This window comes from Nilaparvata lugens, chromosome 3, assembly GCF_014356525.2.
Source record: "Nilaparvata lugens isolate BPH chromosome 3, ASM1435652v1, whole genome shotgun sequence".
Taxonomy (NCBI): Eukaryota; Metazoa; Arthropoda; class Insecta; order Hemiptera; family Delphacidae; genus Nilaparvata; species Nilaparvata lugens.
In genome coordinates, this window is record NC_052506.1 from 45,317,123 (window position 1) to 45,338,541 (window position 21,419).

Sequence of the window (21,419 nt, forward strand, 5' to 3'; positions counted from 1 at the left end):
CAGCATCAGCAGGGCTACCTACAACAGGTACCATGGCAGAGCTCAGGAGAGCTCTTGTCGAAAACCACCGGAGGACAATGGTGGAGGCCGCCGGTCTAAACAGGATCGCTGGCGGAGCTGGCACAGGTCAGGAAGAGGAAGGAGCTGCAGCTTTGTGGCCACCAGTCGCGGAGGCCACTGCATGTTCCAGACTGGAAGAAATACCCAAGGAGACGTCTCCAGAGTTTGATGGAGACTCCAGCAACTCCTGGGTGTACAGAGTGCACGATCAGGGCTTGATTGATCTAATACTCGACTCAGTGCTGACAGATGGCACAAGTACGAGCCTGAGGAGGGCTCTACTGGAGCAACGACAGCGGATTGTTGCGATGCTCCCCGTTCTGGATAATGGGGAGGAGGCGCTTCGTCGAGGAGCGCGAAGGCCAGCACCAGTTAGCGAGGAGGCAGAGCCTGCGCTGGTGAGGCCGGAGATGCCGGAGAGGCATAATAACATGCCTAGGCATGTGTTGAGGTCACCTACCAGACCAGCGGTGCCTGCTACATCCTGCATGGACCCGGGTGCCGTGTGTGACAAGGTTCGAGGGTGGCGGCTCTCATATGATGGGAGTGGAGATGCTCCAAGTTTTATGGAGCGGCTCGAGGAGCTGCAACAAGCATATGGCTTGTCTGGCAGACAGTTATTTCCAGTGCTACCTGAAATGTTAGAGGGGAAATGTTCCTTATGGATGAGGAATAGGAGAGAACAGTGGAGACACTGGGACGATTTCCTGAGAGACTTTCGGTCTCATTACTATCCACCTACTTACGTGGAGGATCTTGAGAATGAAATTCCCGACAGGCGGCAGAAAGAAGGCGAGCTCATAGACGACTATGTTGAGGAGCTGCTAACGCTGATGAGGAGAAGAGGTGGTTTTTCAGAGAGTAGCCAGGTACAGAGATTGTACAAAAATCTTTTACCACGCTACAAGCTCTACATCAGGGAGGCTGTAGTGTACACCACCGACGACTTGCTACACTTAGCGAGGCAATATGAACGAATTAAATCCGAGGAGAAGAGTGCTCAACAGAGACAACGAGCTGTGAAGCAGGAGGAGGTGAGGAAGCAGACCAAGCCTCGACAGGAGACGACTACTACACCGCGCCGGAGTGAACAGCCTACAGAAGGACCCTTGTGTTGGCAGTGCAAGAAGGTGGGACACTGGAGATCAGAGTGTCCGGAGGTTTCACTCTGCTCAAAGTGCGGGAAGCCACGACCCAATTGTTCCTGTGAGAGAGAGCAGAAGAAGACTTCTGATAAAACAGCTGTGGTTAAAACGAGGCTCCAAATCCAGCTAGAGCCAGAGCTCCAGGATGACAACCGTCTTTTCACTACAGTGGAAACAGGAGACAGACAGTATAGAGCTCTTCTCGACACCGGAGCAGAGTCCAACTATATTAGCTCTAAAGCTTTTAATAGTTTGGAAGCAGTGGAACGAGAGCCTGTGCAGCGCGGCGCTGCTATGGCTAATGGAGCGGCTGCACGTCTGCGAGGTGGTGTTATAATCAACCTGAAAATCGGCAGAATATCCCTATCAACAACACTCACAATAATGGATGGGCTTTCTCCAGATATTCTGCTCGGTATGGAGTTTCTTCGTGAGCACCGGGTGAAAATAGACCCCTATTCCCGGTCAGTGGAATGGGATCCTTGTCTCGTCAAAAAGCACACTGGAGACGATATTTCAACTCCAAAAGTGGGAAAAGGAGCTATCAACTCGAGGCTGGCTACTGTTAAAACCCAGCCTGCCATAGGGGGGCCAAGGAAGCCACCTGGAATTATTCCTGTGAAGAAGCAGGAGAAGAAGAAATTTCCTCAAGCCCAGGAACACGTAGGAGCTGTGTGGAAGACTGGAAAAGAGAAATTTATTTCTCAGAAAATTTCTCCAGCCCGTGGAAAGTTCATTTGCTGGCACTGTAAACGAGCTGGGCACTGGTGGTTCAACTGTCCGGAAAAACTGTACCGGAGGCGGAAGAAGGAGGATTATTTTCAGCAAGGAGCTGGAGATAATCGTCGAGCAGTGCAGTCTAGAAGACTGCCGGTGATGGAAACTACACAGAAAGTAGTTTCAGATATTGGAGACGAGAATTATAATGCCAACCGGTATTATAATTGGAAAAGGGGGACAATGAAGGTGAACTCTGGACAGCTAGTCTACAGGAAGGAGTGTCACCTGTCCTCGGGTGCTAATCAGCTTGCCGCGAAGTTAGCGCCGGAATTTTCTGGTCCATATGAGGTCGAGGAAATGTTGAGTGCCGGTAAGAGGTTTACTGTGCACGAGAAGGGCACCAAGCTCCAGCCACACCTGCCCGAAGATGAGGAAGAGGATGGTGATGGAGCAGTTGCGGAAAAGGTGGACGGAATTCGAGCGGATGGACAGCAGGAGGCCAAGCGAGTCTATAGAGGGTCGCTGCCTATCCGGAGGATGGGATACCAGAGAGGTGTCATGCGCCGCCAATAAGGAGGTAAGAGGCGAGAAGGGGTGAATATCATAAGAGTTCAATCATATCACAGCTTTAGAGCTATTTTTGATTCATAAATTATCCCATTTAAAATGAGGAAATTAAATTTTGTTGTCAAAGACAAAATTGCATAGAAATTGAAGAAAATTAATTCAGAATTATTAGCACGAATTTATTAGCCGAATTTTGAAAGTTAATACCATTAGCACGATTCCGAAAATAATGAAAATATTAAAAGTCTGACATATTATTGTTATTGAAAGAAATTGGTCAATAGTTTATTAAAAGGAAACAGCATATTCCGTTTAATTTTTCTCATGAAGTAGAGTTCTACTTAAACTAAATGGCAACTCAACCATTACAGTTTAATTATTATAATCAGTCATAAAGCACTGGCTGAATTAGATGGAAAAAAATATTATTGACAAATTAATGCGTTTCTTTTGATCTGAAGGCAATCCCAATAATTTCATATTGAAATTTATTTACAATATTATGATGTGACCAAGCATGGGTAATCAGGAAAATTTTCTACAGTCTATGACTATTTAATAACAGCAAAATTCGATTCCAACTGGACTAAATTTTCTTGATCGGTATATTACCGATATTGTTGTAACCAAGTACAGGTTAACAAACAAAGCTTGCAGTAGCTTGTTTTCTATTTGCCATAAATAGTTGATGGCGAAATGAGTGGATAGAGAATATTAGAAAATATTATAGATCAGTATGATCCGAATAATATTTTAACCATGAGGTAATGGTTATAATAATTGAAATCATTTAATGAAGCTGGTGGTAATTGCTTTAATCCGTGTAAAGTGTTACGATGCAGTTAATTAACAGACGTTATTATACTGTGGGATAAAAGTGAATTACGTTGCAATTAATTATTCATGCGGAATGAATAAATTGCGTTTGATTGTGAGTCGAGATGTACTACAATCGGGGGATATTAGCTTCAGATTATGATTTAAATTTTCTAATATTTCACTTGAAAATAAAGTCGGAGGACTTACTATAAATTGGAATAAAATGATTATTATTTCAATTCGAATTAATTCTATGTTGGATCGAGAAGTTACTTGTGCTGTGCAGATAAGATAAACATTATCTCAACTGGCTAACTGCTATCGCCAAGCTTCTAGTCTGTAGAAGAGAATTACTTCTCCTTTTCAATAACAATTTATAAAATAGAATTCATGTGAATTCTAGTTTTTCCAGATATTCCACTGTTATTGAGTCAGTCTGTGTTAGATCGTGCTATTGTTAGTTTGGAATTAGATCACGTCTCGAGAGTGAATCTGATTTTTACTCAGCCTACCATCATGAGTTTATTGACGGTGAATTAGCTCATTCAATTATTACTATTTTTGTGCTGATTGTTGTGATTATTTTTCGGAAAATCAATATTTCCAGAGTATGAATTAATTAACAGCTGTTGTGTCATTATACACGCCTTGTGTGAATAATTACTTTGAAAAAAAGTAAATTAAGATTTATTTCGGGGTGAAATAAGTCTTGAAGTGAGAAAGAGAGATTGAGCAATAAATGTTCACTGATTGTGAATTAATTAGCAGATTTTGTCTGTTATAATAAACACACTGTCATTTATATCCAATGGATGGTTACTTTGCATAAGTAAATCATGTGATTGATTTCATTATTGAAATGAACAGTGAGAAGTGGAATATTGAGTTGAAATTTATATTTTCGATTTTATTATTGTGATATAGTGAGAAGGCTGGGATCCTCATAACAGATCGAAAATGAGAACAGTGGAAATGAGAACAGGAGCAAGTAGAATTCCAAACAAATAATCCGACCTTCAAGTTGTGGAATTTTTAGATTGATTTCCAAACGGTAGAGATGATGAACTTGAAAGTTTAAGTTTCATGAGGTGAAGCCAATTGTAGAAGAATGGCAATTGAAGCCCACACGAGGTTGTAATTTTTGACAAAGTTTATCAGAGTAATATGCGAAGCAATCGATGAATAATTGAATCACAATTGAAGAATAGAATAAATGAATTAATTTGAAAGAATAATTCACTTTTAAAAACGTTCCGTAGATCCGATGAATAGCGAAAAAACGTCCACACGAGGTTGCAATTTTAACAAAGTTTATCAGAGTAAATATGCAAAGAAATCGATGAATATTTGAATCACAATTGAAGAATAGAACAAACGAATTAATTTGAATAATAATTCACCTTTAAAAACGTTTCGTAGGTCCGATGAAAATGGATAAAAGGTTTAGACCGAAGGCGTAAATGCACCATCGACTAAGAACCATTGCAAAAAGACAAGAAAACGCTACAATGCTTGATGAAAAAAGGAAGGTGCCGGATGTGTTTGAAACATAGGTAAAACGTTTGCAAACGCATGGTGAAAAAGTAACAAATATCTAGAAAGTAAGATGCCTAAAGACAAGATTAAATTCCAAAAAATCGAATAGTATAAATATTAAAATTGCAACGGCAAACAATGACACGACGAATAATAAAGGAAACCAACTTGATTGGGGCAGTAACGTGAACCTTGACTGTGACGTCACTGGTCAGCGCAGACAGACAAAATGACGACATGATGTCTACGTAGTAGCGGAACGAGTAACAAGTGGAACCGTTCCAATAAATGCTTTGTCAGATTTTACATAAACTGGGCCCCTTGTGTCATACGGGGGTATGGCACAATAAGAAAAAGTAAGAAATATGTAAAATCTGGCAAGGCAATTGGAAATTGAAAACTGGGCCCCATGTGAGAACCAGGGGAAAAAAACAATGAAACCTAAAAATACAACATGAACCATAGAGCAAGGGGATTAACTAGAATCCTCATCAATGGGAAGAGGTGCCAAACTCGAAATAGCTCTCTTAAAAGTGCCGGAGGGAGTGAGAACAGTGACAACTCGAACCTTGTCGTCCTTACTGGGATGAACTTCAGTAATGCGCGCCAGCTTCCAAGTGGACTGCGCGGAACCAGGATCCTTCAAGATGACAACCGTACCGACCTTCAAATTTTCATAATTGTTTAGCCATTTGCCTTTTTTCTTAAGAGTGGTTAAATATTCACGAGACCACCTATCCCAAAGCTCCTGGATAGAAACAGCAAGTTGATACCAACATGAACGATGATCAATGTGTTTGGTGTTAGGCGGCAAGAAGGGTAATGACGTAAGTGGACGTCCAATCAAAAAATGACCTGGAGACAAGTAGGCAAGATCATGTGGATCTTCCGACAAGGGAACAAGAGGGCGCGAATTCAAGATGGTTTCAACCTGAGTAGCAAGAGTACAGGTTTCTTCAAAGTTAAATACCTTGTTGAATGTGACTACACGGAATATGCGTTTGAAGTTTTTTACCGCATTCTCCCAGAGTCCACCGAAGTGCGAAGCCCGAGGGGGAATGAAGTGCCATTGGATGTTGAGTACAGACATAGTGTCATGAATATCTGATTTGAGACGATCAGAGGACAAAAATTCGTGGAGCTCACGTAGCTCATTGTTGGCACCAACAAAAGTTGTGGCATTGTCCGAAAAAATGGAATGCGGAATGCCACGACGAGCAGAAAAACGAATCAGAGCGGCAATAAATGCCTTGGAAGTAAGTTCCGAGACAGTTCAATATGAACGGCACAAGTTACCATACACACAAACAGCAACAAGTATGCTTTAGAAAAAGTACGAGATTTGGGGCCGCCTACACGGATGGAAATAGGACCGGCGTAATCCAAACCACAATTATAAAAGGGAAAGTTAGCCTGAACGCGGGCCGCTGGTAAACTACCCATGATTTGCTCAGAGCAAAGAGCCGAAAAGCGAAAACACAATATGCAATGCCGCAATACACTTTTGATGGTGCGACGGGTGGAGGGAAACCAAAATTGTTGTCTTACACTGGCCATGGTGGCCTGCACCCCAGCATGACTTAGACGACGATGGTGAGCAACAATCAATGCACGAGTGAATTTGTGATTGCTAGGCAACAATATTTGATGTTTGTAATCAAAGGAAGCATTTGCATTTTGCAAACGTCCACCAACTCTGAGCAGAGAATCTGAATGAATGAATGGTGACAAGGCTTTAATAGAACCATTAGGCAATAGCTCCTGATTTTGACGCAATGCTTTAAGTTTAGCAGAGAAAGCTTCTTCTTGAATAGATTTGAAGATACAATTTTCAGCTTCTGAAATTTCAGAGATAGTTAATTGACCAAAGCGCGGAGTGACTGAATTTTGTTTTTTACAATTATGAATGAACCGTAGAACATATGCTGTTGTACGAACGATTTTGTGATAGGTGGAGCAACTATTGATTATACCTGAAATAACATCATTACGAGAGGAAGTAGTAGCTAATACCTGAACTGAATGAGAATTGATTTCCTGAACTGATACCTGAACTGATTTCTCTAACTGATGAGAGACATCATTTGAAGTTAAAAAATTTGACATGACCCTATGGGGAGCGGCCACAGGTGAAGCGGGGAGGCACGAACGAGGTGCTGCAATAGGACGAATAGCTTTACAAGAACCAAATATGACCCAACCTAGACTGGTTTTCTGAAGAATGGGAGCGTTTTGAGCTAGATATAATTTACCAGGCTGAAGTATAGATGCGAATATGCTAGCACCAAGTAACAAATCTACAGGCTTAGGCTGATCAAACAATGGATCCGCTAATTTAAGTTCAACGGGAATTGAAATTTTGGAGAGATCGATGTTCACACTAGGAACATTAGATGATATGCTATCAACTACAATACAATTTTCTTCAACCGACCACGAATGATCAGATGAAGACAAGCAAACTGAATGAGAAATAGATGATTTGGTCTTATTCTCACCTACACTATGAATCAAAGTGTCAGAATACAAAGTAACAAGTGACAATTTTTCAGCCAACCTAGTTGACATCAAATTACAATCAGAGCAAGAATCTAAAAGAGCGGTTGCTTTAATAAATTCTCCACTAGAAGTTTGAACCAAAACTTCGGCAGTAGGTAACAAGGCGACAGTTGATTGCTGTTGCAAACACAGTGACGAAGTGGAGCTCATTGTGACATGAGAGTTCTTCTGAGGCTGTTCTGCATGAGAAACAGCTTGCTTAGTTGTTTCCGCATTCTGAACCATGACAGAATTCAAAACAGCATTCTTACCCTTGGAGGGAGCAAAAGATTGAGAATGAATAACATTTGAAGTTACCTTATCCTTAGAAGTAGGCTGAGTGTCCCGTGATTGAGGATACGACCTATGAAGAACAGTGTGGTGACTCTTGCCACAAAGTGTACACGATTTGTCCGAACAAACATCATTGGGTGTGAAAGGCTTGAGGCAATTATAACATAACCTTTTGTCACGGACAGCATTCCAACGATCAGTAACCTGCAACTTCAATAATTCATTACAACGATTTGGAAAATGACCAACAGAGTTACAAAAACTACAAGGTGACATAGAAGAGGTAGTAACCTGCATCCTAGCTTGAACATTCGATTGATTTTGATTGAACTTCGGCTTGCTATGAGCACCAACCGAGTTGGATGTACTTTGCTGTACATTTCCTTGATGATGGTTAGCTGAGCTTGAAGCAACAGCTTCCATGATTTTGCATTGAGATTCCAAAAAATTCCAAAATTTATCAATGGTGGGAATGTCGTGTATACCAACACTCTTTTCCCATTCTCGAACAGTAGCAGTATCCAACTGCAACAACATTTTGTGCATGTACAATAAGTCCTTGATTTGGACTCCAAGTTGAAGCGCTTCGAGCGCGGTAATGTGGGACTTGCAAAAGTCAATGAATGCCCGTAATGATTGCGGACAGTTATGCTTTATGGTAGGCGGAGATTCAATTGCCGTGACGTGCCTGGCAGCAATTAATCTCTTATTGTCATACCTCTCCCTTAAGAGGTTCCAAGCAAGCTGAAAACCATTTTCGTTAGCTTCAATGTGTTCCACTCTAGCAAGAGCTTCACCACTGAGTGATTGACAAAGATAGAAAAATTTCAATGAGTCATTAATATTATCTTGATTACCAATAATATTGGTAAAAGCACTTGAGAATGCTTGCCATTTTGAAAGCTCCCCATTGAAGCGTGGAAGCGGAATCTGAGGCAACTGAAAATTTGCCAAATGTGAGTTTTGAGATGTTGGCCGCTGGGAAGCACCAGCAGTGGCCTCATTGTTGCGTTGTCTGCTTTCAAAAGCAGTTAATGCAGCGTTTGCCTTAGAGGTAATGGAGATAAACTTATTAAGTATCTCAAAATGAGTTGAAGTGTCTTGTGCTTGCAACTCTGAATTCCATAGCTGTTCATGTATTTTATCATACTTAATTCTAAGTGAACCTAGTTCGTTTTTGACAGTCAATAATTGATAATAAGTGGCTTCAGTGTCCACAACATAATCGTTATAGCTGGTTATGAACCAATCTATTTCCTGGTGTAAATTGTCTCTTGCATTGAAAAGAGCAGAAGGCTCAGGAAGTGAATCTTCCTCATGATTGGACATGCTTAAAAACTAACAGAAAAACCTGAGTGAACAAAACGATGCTGCACTGTAGCAATGCGATTGCTGCGCCAATAAGCAACCTTGGGCGCTGGTCCAGTACGCAGAGAGGCACGCCTGTGCATTTGAGGCAAGTTGTATCAAGCTTGCTGTGCGGCAAGTCAAGTAGCGAGCTCGCAAGGCAGTGTAGTTTGCTGTGTGTTGTTTTCTCAATGCGCAATAGCCGTCTGTGACCAGTTCAGTGCGGTTCAGTCTCTCAGGGTACAAGATAGTTGATAGCTGGTGCATACACGTCGCAGCATGCTTTGAGTTGCAGCCAGTACTGAAAATTTGAAACAAGTGTGTGAATGCTTAATATTAAACAATATAAACATACAAAGGTACAATGGAATAAAATATACTCTAGAGTGGGACCTAATCATTGGCGTCAAGCTAGACTATTAGGCACATGGTCACTGAAACCCTAAGGTTCAATGGACCAAGAAATGGGTAATAAAAATTAACAATTATCCTAGGTAACACTAGATCAAAAATGAACGGGCTGGAGGACCAATTTTTATCCAATTGGTCCAACCAACAATTATCCCAGATAAACACTGGATCAAGAAATCTGGCCCGGATGAACCAATTTTATGACAGAATCCAAGGTCAGGGCAGTGGACTGTGAATGATAGTTGGTACTAATACCTACAAATAAATCTTTGAATTCTGTGCATAAAAATACTGATAGCTTGAAGTGTGGTAAGTATGCCAATAAAAGACTAAATGAATCAACAAGATGAGATTTAATAACAATAAAATAATAATAGGCAGATGGCCACATACAAAACAATTGTAAGTAGAATGAGTCAATATCTTGGGATAATTACAACATGATAAAACGTTAGAGAAATACAAAATTTAAATGAGATTAGGTCAATGACATTAATGACCATTGAAGTCTGACAATAAACGAAAAGGTAATATTAATGATACCTGAAATGAATATAAATTGAGTGCTATAATGAAAGTTATTGCAGTAAGGTTCAATCTTAATGATTTACAAAAGGAATAATAATAAATGACAATGATTACAAAAGGAATAATAAATGACAATATGCTGTAAATAGTGCTCAACAAGTAGAATACATAAAAATATATGCGGCATAGGCCTTCAGTAAATAAATGTCAAGTAGATATCAATTGAGCAATAATAGGCGTCAGTGGCCTCAGTGAATTGAATGTCAAGATAGACATTTAATAGTACAAAAGGAATAATAACAAATGACAATGAGCTGTAAATAGTGCTCAACAAGTAGAATACATAAAAATATATGCGGCATAGGCCTTCAGTGATTTGAATGTCAAGATAGACATCAACAAAAATTAATAGGCGTCACTGGCCTTAAAATATCACTTGTAAATACAAGGGTAGCTGTCAAATCAAATGAAATAATAGGCGTCGGTGGCCTCAGAAAATCACTTGTAAAGCCAAGGGTAGCTGTTAAATACAATGAATTAATAGGCGTCAGTGGCCTTAGTGAATCACTTGTAAAGCCAAGGGTAGCTGTCAAATCCAATGAATTAATAGGCATCGGTGGCCTCAGTGAATTGAATGTCAAGATAGACATTAATAAAACTAATTAATAAGCATCACTGGCCTTGAAATATCACTTAATAGCTAAGGGTAGCTAATAAATACAATGTGAAGATTGTCCAGGTTAAATACAGGCGACATCAGCCTTCAATGAATTGAATGTCAAGATAGACATCAATTAGAACGATAAATAGGCGACAGTGGCCTCAGATTGACACTTAAGAGCTAAGGGTAGCTAACAAATACAATGTAAAGATTGTCCAGGTTAAATACAGGCGACATCAGCCTTCAATGAATTGAATGTCAAGATAGACATCAATTAGAACGATAAATAGGCGACAGTGGCCTCAGATTGACACTTAAGAGCTAAGGGTAGCTAACAAATACAATGTAAAGATTGTCCAGGTTAAATACAGGCGACATCAGCCTTCAATGAATTGAATGTCAAGATAGACATCAATTAGAACGATAAATAGGCGACAGTGGCCTCAGATTGACACTTAAGAGCTAAGGGTAGCTAATAAATACAATGAATTAATAGGCGTCGGTGGCCTCAGAAAATCACTTGTAAAGCCAAGGGTAGCTGTCAAATCCAATGAATTAATAGGCATCAATGGCCTCAGTGAATTGAATGTCAAGATAGACATTAATAAATCAATTAATAGGCGTCAGTGGCCTCAGTGAATTGAATGTCAAGATAGACATTAATAAATCAATTAATAGGCATCAGTGGCCTCAGTGAATTGAATGTCAAGATAGACATTAATAAAACAATTATGATACATACATAAATGAAAATTGAATAGAACGATTTACGTAACCTGAATAAAATTTTGAAGATGGGATGCAGCCAGGCAGACAGGCAATGACTCCGCAATACCCACAGGAACAGGACATCAGCAAGCGATGATGTGATCTGGCCATGCGATGACAAGCATGGAAGCGTCCATCACAGCAGGCAAATCCCCCAGTGGAAATGAGAACAGGAGCAAGTAGAATTCCAAACGAATAATCCGACCTTCAAGTTGTGGAATTTTTAGATTGATTTCCAAACGGTAGAGATGATGAACTTGAAAGTTTAAGTTTCACGAGATGAAGCCAATTGTAGAAGAATGGCAATTGAAGCCCACACGAGGTTGTAATTTTTGACAAAGTTTATCAGAGTAATATGCGAAGCAATTGATGAATAATTGAATCACAATTGAAGAATGAAATAAATGGATTAATTTGAAAGAATAATTCACTTTTAAAAACGTTTCGTAGGTCCGATGAAAATGGATAAAAGGTTTAGACCGAAGGCGTAAATGCACCATCGACTAAGAACCATTGCAAAAAGACAAGAAAACGCTACAATGCTCGATGAAAAAAGGAAGGTGCCGGATGTGTTTGAAACGTAGGTAAAACGTTTGCAAACGCATGGTGAAAAAGTAACAAATATCTAGAAAGTAAGATCCCTAAAGACAAGATTAAATTCCAAAAAATCGAATAGTATAAATATTAAAATTGCAACGGCAAACAATGACACGACGAATAATAAAGGAAACCAACTTGATTGGGGCAGTAACGTGAACCTTGACTGTGACGTCACTGGTCAGCGCAGACAGACAAAATGACGACATGATGTCTACGTAGTAACGGAACGAGTAACAAGTGGAACCGTTCCAATAAATGCTTTGTCAGATTTTACAGTTTGTCTTTGCTAAAATCATTGTTGAAGCCATTTTCACATGGTGATTCAAATGTTTGACAATCCACAACCACACCAGTATCAGGCACCCGGTCAATAGAATAGTTTTGAAATTCATCCCTGAGTTGTAAATTCTCAGCAGATAAATTATCTTTGTCAAAAGCTAATAGTTTAAATTATCAGTAATCGGAGAATTGAGAGCGACAAGAGGATTGTCCATGGTAATAGAATTAACTGGAACTTCATTCAGCACAGGTTGGTCATCAATTGAAATGTGAACAGGCGTCCTCTTGGATGATAAAAGGGGCACAGCAGGATGGGGTTGTATGATAGGAGAACTGATCACGCAGGAATTAGCTCCCTCCACTGTCACTTCAGTTCTCAAGGATGCATGACCATCTCCAACAAAGTCTCTCACATATCCTGCCAGGTGGCTGCCCAGAATTTGTTTCCCTCGCCAACCAAGGTGAAGACCATGCCTTGTAAAATGAGATCTACCCAGGAACTTGTTGATATCCTTGTAGTGGATGCTGAGACTCCCTGTATATCCTTCCACCGCTCTTGATAAGTTTGAGTTGGTATAGCAAATATTATCATTAAGAGCAGGATAATCATGTCTGTAGGGCACCGCAAACCAGGACATTGGTCCTCAAATCAACCTCAGTAAGACATCTCATTCCTTGGTCCAAAGTCAACTGGAAGGGCTCATCACGATGTAGGTCATTTGTCCCCGCCAATATAATAACACAATCATTTTCTGTGAAATCCTTGACTACAATGCCAGTTTCAGTGACAGATCCCATAATCCCACAAAAGCAGATTGGAGCCTCATTAAGGACTCTTACAGGGCACAGTTATTCACAAAGTGTAGGTCCAGTCCTGATGAAGCCAACAGGGCTTTCCTGAACACTCTGGGTGAGATAGTGGATAGCATTCTAGACTCTGGCCATGATCCAGACTCATCAGTGCCTCAAACTCTCCACGAGTTTCATTGTTTCAGGCCATTGAATGCTGTGGAGATGGTGAACATTGTAGAAAGTTTGAAAACCACCTTCAGCCAAGACATCCATGGCCTATCCACATATGTCCTAAAGAAAGTTGTTGGTGTGATAATTGGTCCACTCCTTCTGTTAGTCAATGCCTGTCTCATCAATGGAATATTCCCAGACTGCCTTAAGGTTGCAAGAACTGTGCTCATACATAAAAAAATGACAATCCTGATGATATGGGCAATTTCAAGCCAGTTTCTATTGTTCCAGTCATCAGTAAAATCATAGAGACTGCTATGTTGAGGCGAATGAGTGAGTATTTGGAAAGTAATAACCTCCTTGGTGATATGCATCATGGTTTTAGAGGGGGTAGGTCCACTACATCAGCAGTGCTCTCTTGTCCAAAGAATACAAAAGGTCTTTAAGGAACATTGATCAATTGAGTTGGTATTGTGCAACCTCTCAAAGGCGTTCGATTGTGTGTCTTATGTCATCTTGTTAAGAAAGCTGGCTAGATATGGGTTCTGGGGAAGAGTGTGGAAGATGGTCGCTGACTACCTCAAGGACAGAAAGCAGGTAGTTTCAATAATGGGTGCCAGATCAAATAAAGAAGATGTACCACATGGTGTGCCCCAAGGCTCAGTACTTGGCCTGCTGTTATTCCTGGTGATGATTTATGACTTGCACCTGGATGGTGCCAGCTTGCTTTTCACTGATGATACTACTATCATTGGTCAGGGCAGACGGCCCCATGATGCTAAATCCAAGGCTTAGATGCTCTTTTCTGAAGCCAAAAAGTGATTTGTCAATAATAAGCTGCAGCTGAATGAGACCAAAACTCAGGAGATTGCATGTACTCTCAGCAGAACAGATACTCTTGATACTGAGCCTGTGACATCACTTGGTTTTGATACCAAACTATCATGGGAGTCACATATCACCAAAGTTTGCAAAAGGCTTTCTAGAGTTGTTTATCTGCTCCATAAAATGAGGGGGCTGCTCACTGTTGATCACATGCTGATGTTGTACCATGTGGTATTTGCCAGCCACATTCAATATGACATCTTGATATTCGGCGCATGTGAGGAACATTCCCCTGCACCAGAAGAAGGCACTCCATGTAATGACATGTAGTGAGTATGATGCACACTGCCAGCCCATATTTCAGCGTTTCGGTATCCATACAGTATATGGCCTTTACATACTGTCATCTCTCCCACATGTCAGGAAAAACATCTACACATTCACCAGAAGAGAGGAAGTGCATTCACATGGAACTCGAGGGAGGGACAACTTGAATGCGCCGTGGTTCTCACAATCACCCTTCTTGAAGACTGGAACAGTTCTTGATGTTTTCAAGAAATCAGGAAAATTTCCAGACCTCAAGCACTCATTGACAGATGCAGAGAGAGGAACTACAATGGCATCAACAACCTCTCGAAGCAAAGACCTTAAACAGATAAGATGTATCTTTAAGATCTTTGTCTCGAAGCATGCTCACAGACACGCCAAACACATCTGGACTTCTAGAGAATTTGAAAGAGCTTATGATCTTCCTCAAGGCAGCTGGTGTGGTGGGGCGAAAGAAGGAGAGATGCTGCTGTCCCGGCTGGATTCTTCCCTCCAACAGAGAAATTGGATCAATGGCAGCATCAGGCAGGGAATCCACTATGTCCTGAACCGAACCCACAAAGAAGCCATTGAAATAATCTGGGCTTGCAAAGTCAATCTTTTTCCATGGCATGGCATGGCATGTCCTGAACCGAACCCACAAAGAAATTTGTGGTACAATTACCACAATAATGGTACAATTATTTATTAGATAGTCTAGAAATAAATGCTTTTACTGGAGTACAGTCAATTGTCCAATTCTTGAAGCAAAGGCAATTAACAATAAATAGTAAGAAATGTCAATTCCTACAATTCAAAAGTAATGTATAATTCAGTAGAGGATAGAGAAATAAATGTGTTTGTAGAGGAAAATGAATTAGACCAAGAAGAGAAAGTAGCATTCTTGGGAATTTTATTGGACAGGAAATTAACATGGCATCCTTACATTGAGAGGATATGTAATAAGATATCATCTGGGGTATTTGTCCTGCGGCAGCTTGCTAGGCTGAATGATAAAAAACTACTGTTAACTGCTTACCATGGACTTATACTATCTCATATTAGGTATGCTATTTTAGTATGGGGTAATTCATCTCAACAAAATATGGACAGAGTGTTTAAGATTCAAAAGAAGGCACTCAGATGTATAGAGAAAGTGAATAGGTTAGACTATGTAGGCCTTTATTTAAAAAGCTTGGTCTATTAACTGTGCCATCTTTGTATGTATATGAAGTTGTAATGCATGTGAAAACGAGTGGTGTGATCCAGAATTCAGATGTTCATGAGTATAATACGCGAAACAGAGCAGATTATCATATAATGGGTCACAATAGTAGGTTATTTGAACAAAAACCAGATTATATTGGTAGGAAATTTTATAACAAGCTACCTCAAATCTTGAAAAGTAATGATGATTTGAAGATTTTCAAAAACAAATGAAAAAATATTTAGTTGATAAAGCTTTTTATAGTGTACAAGAATTCCTTTCAAACCTAAACTAGGTTGAACTACTTAGTGCTAGAATTATTATGTAATAACATGACTTGTCTTATACTCCATGACTGGAGTCTTTAGGACGTAATCTAAAAAAAAAAAAAAAAAAGAAGCCATTGCTCAAAGAAGCATGCTCACAGACACGCCAAACACATCTGGACTTCTAGAGAATTTGAAAGAGCTTATGATCTTCCTCAAGGCAGCTGGTGTGGTGGGGCGAAAGAAGGAGAGATGCTGCTGTCCCAGCTGGATTCTTCCTTCCAACAGAGAAATTGGATCAATGGCAGCATCAGGCAGGGAATCCACTATGTCCTGAACCGAACCCACAAGGAAGCCATTGAAATCATCTGGGCTTGCAAAGTCAATCTTTTTCCATGGCATGGCATGGCATGTCCTGAACCGAACCCACAAAGAAGCCATTGAAATCATCTGGGCTTGCAAAGTCAATCTTTTTCCATGGCATGGATCTGTTTGTATTTATCACATCCCAGGCAGTTTTGCTTTGATCAGGTGCATCCTCAATCCGTCGCTCAGTTGCCAACCATGATCTAGCCAGCTTGAATGATTTATTACATAGCTTTAATCTTTATTCGATAGTCAATGAAGTAACGAAACCTGCCTATGTTGGACATGAATTAGGTTCATGCATAGATAATATAGCTTCATCTATTCATCGGGATAGAATTATTTCTGTAAAAGTTGAACCGATGGCAGTCTCGGATCATTTTGTCATCATTTTCCATGCCATGTTGGATCTGGATTCTAAAGTAACTTAGAATTCTAATAACAAGTTTCAGAGTTCTAGGAAAATTATTAGGCCATTGACGTATACAAATATTCCTTTATTTGAATCACTGATTAGTATGATTAATTGGATTGAGATCTATTCTATTGATTCTTTGGAGGATAAATTTATGTTTTTCAATAGAAAATTTTTAACTGCTGTTGAGCTATGCTTTCCTGTTAAGAATGTCATGTGCAAGAGAAAAGCTGCTCCTATCTGTAAATGGTATAATGATGATATTAGACAATTAAAGGATGACTGTTTGCTTATGTATGAGTTATTCAGACAATCAGGTTTGGTTCATTACAAGGATAAGTATAATTTATTAAGAACATATTCAAGAAGACTGTGAGGGAAGCCAAATTCAATTACAATTGTAATCGTGTGCTGACAGCTAAAAATAAACCCCAAGAATTGTGGTCTATTGTAAAAGAGAATCTGAACAAGAACGATTTGAAAGACAGTAAACAAAATGATTGCCTGACAGCAGGTGGTTTTAATAATTTCTTCATTGAAAGTGTTGGTAATATTGTTCAAAGAGTACCTACATCTGTAAATGATATTTCTTATTATCTTGACATTCACAAACAAGATAATCCTGTATTAAATTCTTTCTCTTTTTCATGTATTACTGTTGAGCAGGTGTATAATTCTATATTATCTCTCAGTAATAGTGCGTGTCTTGATGTTTACTATTTAAATTCATGTTTTATGAAATTGGCTGCACCATTTGTATGTGAAGTGTTGTGTTACCTTTTTAATATTTGTATTAAGGATGGTGAATTTCCTAAATGTCTGAAATTAATTAAAGTTATTCCTTTGTTGAAAAAGGGTTCATCTCTGGATTACAACAATTATAGGCCTGTTTCCATTATTCCTATAATTTCAAAGATATTTGAGATGGTACTCTAAGCAAATCATAAGCTATTTTGAAAGTAATTCACTGTTCACAAATAGTCAATTTGGATATAGATCTAAAAGAGGTACTCATGGTGCTATATCTGAATTCATGAGAAACTGTATTAACTGGCTGGATGGTAAGAACAAAGTTTCTAGTAGTTTTTATGACATGTCAAAGGCTTTTGAACACCATATCTCATGAGATTTTGATAAAAAAACTCCAGTTTTATGGGTTTGATGATGTGTCTTGTAATGGGTTATTTAAATTAGGAATATATTGGGGTTATATTATGTATGGTATTGTGATGGTATTATAAGGTTGTGAGAACAACCCTAGACATTATGGTAACAATTTATAATAGGGGAATCACTTGGCTTGCGAGAGGTTAAATTGATCTAACTCTATAACTCATGAGAAAGGAACTATATTTTAAAATAATAAACAAAGCAGTTATATTTTGGAGAACTAAGTAATCGATTTAATCAAATTGTAACTCAAAATGAAACTGGAAACTTAAATAAAAATAATATTGAGAAAACTTTTTAAACAAACAATAGAATAATTACAGGATTTGCCTTCAATAAAAAAGATGAATAATATATGATAATAAAATTGATAATATTAGCTCACTGAACTCACTGAACCAGGAAAATGGTGTCTCGGAAAAGAAGGGTAGAGCCGGGCCCGATTATCTGCAGTAGATAGCTCCAGGTCCCGTCCTCGTAACCGACTGACTAGAGCCTCTCATTTTTTCCATAATTTTACTTGTCATGAATTTTCACCGTCGTCAACAATTTATCTATTCATTGTGAAAATTCATGACAAATAATAAAAATTATGTAGTTCTATTACAGTCTATTAAGCTTATGATTTCCTATTTAAGTGATAGATTTCAGGCTTCTTTTTATAAGGGTTCTCTTTCACATTTTTTGAAGGTTCAGACAGGTGTACCCCAGGGTTCCACACTTGGAACTATAAGTTACTCTTCATTATTTATACTAATGACTTGCCAGCTGCTATAAGTAATGGAGATATTAAGGCTTTTATGTTTGCTGATGATCTGGCAGTCCAGATTAAGTGTGAAAAGATTTTTACAAATTTGAATGTATTGGGGCAGATTAATGCAACTATTGAGGACTAGAGAGCTGCTAACTTTCTTTGCCTCAATAAAGATAAGACCCAGTTGTTAGATTTTGACTTCGGTTGTAAGACAGATATTAGTAATGTCAAATTCCTTGGCATCACATTGCAAAGTAATAAGAAATGGGAAAATCATATTTTTTCATTGGGTAAGAAAATATCTAGAGGCATTTTTATGTTATGTAGATTAAGAAATATTGTTAGCATTGATGTGTTGGTAGCTGTATATTATGCTTACATTCAGTCACACCTGTTGTATGGTATTTTGGCATGGGGGAGGGATACCAATAAATGAAGAAACTTTTTGTTGTACAAAAAAGGGCCATAAGGATCATTTGTAAAGTAGATAGTAGAGCACATTGTCGACCTCTGTTTAAAAAACTTAATATTATGACTGTTTATGCTTTGTATGTGTTTGAATGTCTGATGTATACCAGAAAAAATCTTTCCATCTTACCCATAAATAGTAATATTCACAATCATTTTACAAGACAAGCAGAAGCACTTAGATTATCACAGTGCAATTACCATTTAACTTTAAAAAGTTTTGTTGAATTTGGAAAGAGGTTATTTAATAAACTGCCTGCTAATATTAAAGAATGTGATATTAATAGTTTTAAGTTTTCTTAACTGTGATATAACTGTTTTAAAAATGTTTATTATATTATATAGAATTTGCTTATCTTTGTCTTTTTTATATACGGTATATTACAATGTGACTGTGATGACTATTAATGTTTATTGTTATATTTTAGAATTTTTTACTTAATTGTTGACTTTGTCTTGCATTTTTGTTAAAGTGTTCAGACAATAAATGAATCTTGAATCTTGAATCCTCCTCTTGTAGAATTGTTTAAATTGTCAATGGATTACTTAATAAGTTTTTTAAAAATGTCATTCTAGTAATGTCAATCAGTAATGACAGAAAACTGAGCTGATTCACAAAGTAAAAGAAATATTCTTCCTTTCTCTGTGGCTGATTATTAAAAATCGCGTATTACGATTTACGATGCGTTGTAGGTACAGATTATTTTTGAAGTGGCAACTCGACAACTGCAACTCTTAGACCAGTTATAGAATAGACACGCCCTATACTGAAAGTCGATGAAGCCAACATCTACTACCATATCACCCCATCGTGACGTCAGCATCAGATAGAAAACGTTCCTGTTGAGTTTGTCCGCCTGTAGTTTTCTATATCTTAGACCAGTATTATAGAATAGACACGCTGGGAAGTCTAGCCTCTGAAGCCAACATCTACTGCCAGATCTCCAAATCGTGACGTCATCATCAGATAGAAAACTATTTATCAGATAGATTGTGTCTATTTCAGAAGGATGTAAATTATTATTCATTAAAATGGTAAACTCCAGCTGCGCTCCCGCTGGAATAGACACAATCTGCTATGGAATACAATGTAAACAAACTCTACAGAAAAGTTTTCTATCTGATGCTGACGTCACGATTTGGAGATATGGCAGTGGATGTTGGCTTCATCGACTTTCAGTATGAATCACAGAGAAGAATTCTAATTCATTAGAAATAAAAATTAATCCTCTTTGTCACTGGAGAAGCAGCGTTCATGCGATCTGGAGAGTTGAGAGTAGCAAGTGATTAGAATAAGAAAAATGAATGTCTAGTCTATGTACTATTAGCAAAACAATGACATATACATGCCTCAAGCCACAAATGCTGTCAGCAGTTGTTTTGCTGGGGGGAGAGAGTGGTGTGAACTGGTTTGTTGGAGAGGGAAGTGTAGGATGCCAATGACTCCCCACTACGTCCCCCTACTACAGTAACTAACTACCTACTACGTCCCCCTAACTCAGCTCAGACAGAAATCGTCATTTGCGTATACAAGCGCTTTCTACCGGTATAAGTGATACTACACATAAGGCGAAACAATAGTCGGTAAGAATGTTCCCTCTGATCTCTTCTCTGTGGTATGAATATACCATTGATATATATAGTTAGATGACTAAGCTATACCTTCAAGCGTTTGGAAGCATGATGCCTCCTTCATTTCTCGTCGCCATTGAATATCGGGCAAGAAGTCAGGCGCCCAGACAGACTTATATGGGAAAACATCGACTTTCATTGCGTTATATCTTTCGACATACTTGATGGATTTCAATATAATTTTTTTTCAACTTTTCGTCATTTCCATTACCATATGATGCAATGATTTGTTCATTGAACATTATTTTAAACTTGACCAAACATCTAATTTAGTGAACCTACCTCACTACAGATTTTGATCCATTCTATTAGCAAATGAATCTCATTTTTACAATATTTTCCTATTACCATGTATTTAGGATATGGAAAATAAAACATTTATTATAGAACGCTAATATTACCGTATATTTTATTAGATGGCATCATAATAAGTAAATAATAAATCAACTGTTATCACAATACTTCGTGAAACTGTTTCCATTCGTTTTGTAACTTAAGTATAGGTACTAACTATACTCTATACTCCTATATTTAATATAAGATAATAAATAACTACATATTATAAGAACGGGAAAAATAAAACAAAAATTATAGATTGCTAATATTACCGTATATTCTATTAGATGGCAAATAATAATAAATTAACCATTATCACAATATTTCGTGGAACTGTTTCTCATTCGTTTTGCAACTTAAGTATAGGTACCTAACTATACTCTATACTTCTATATTTAATATAAGATAATAAATAATAACTACATATTATAAGAACGG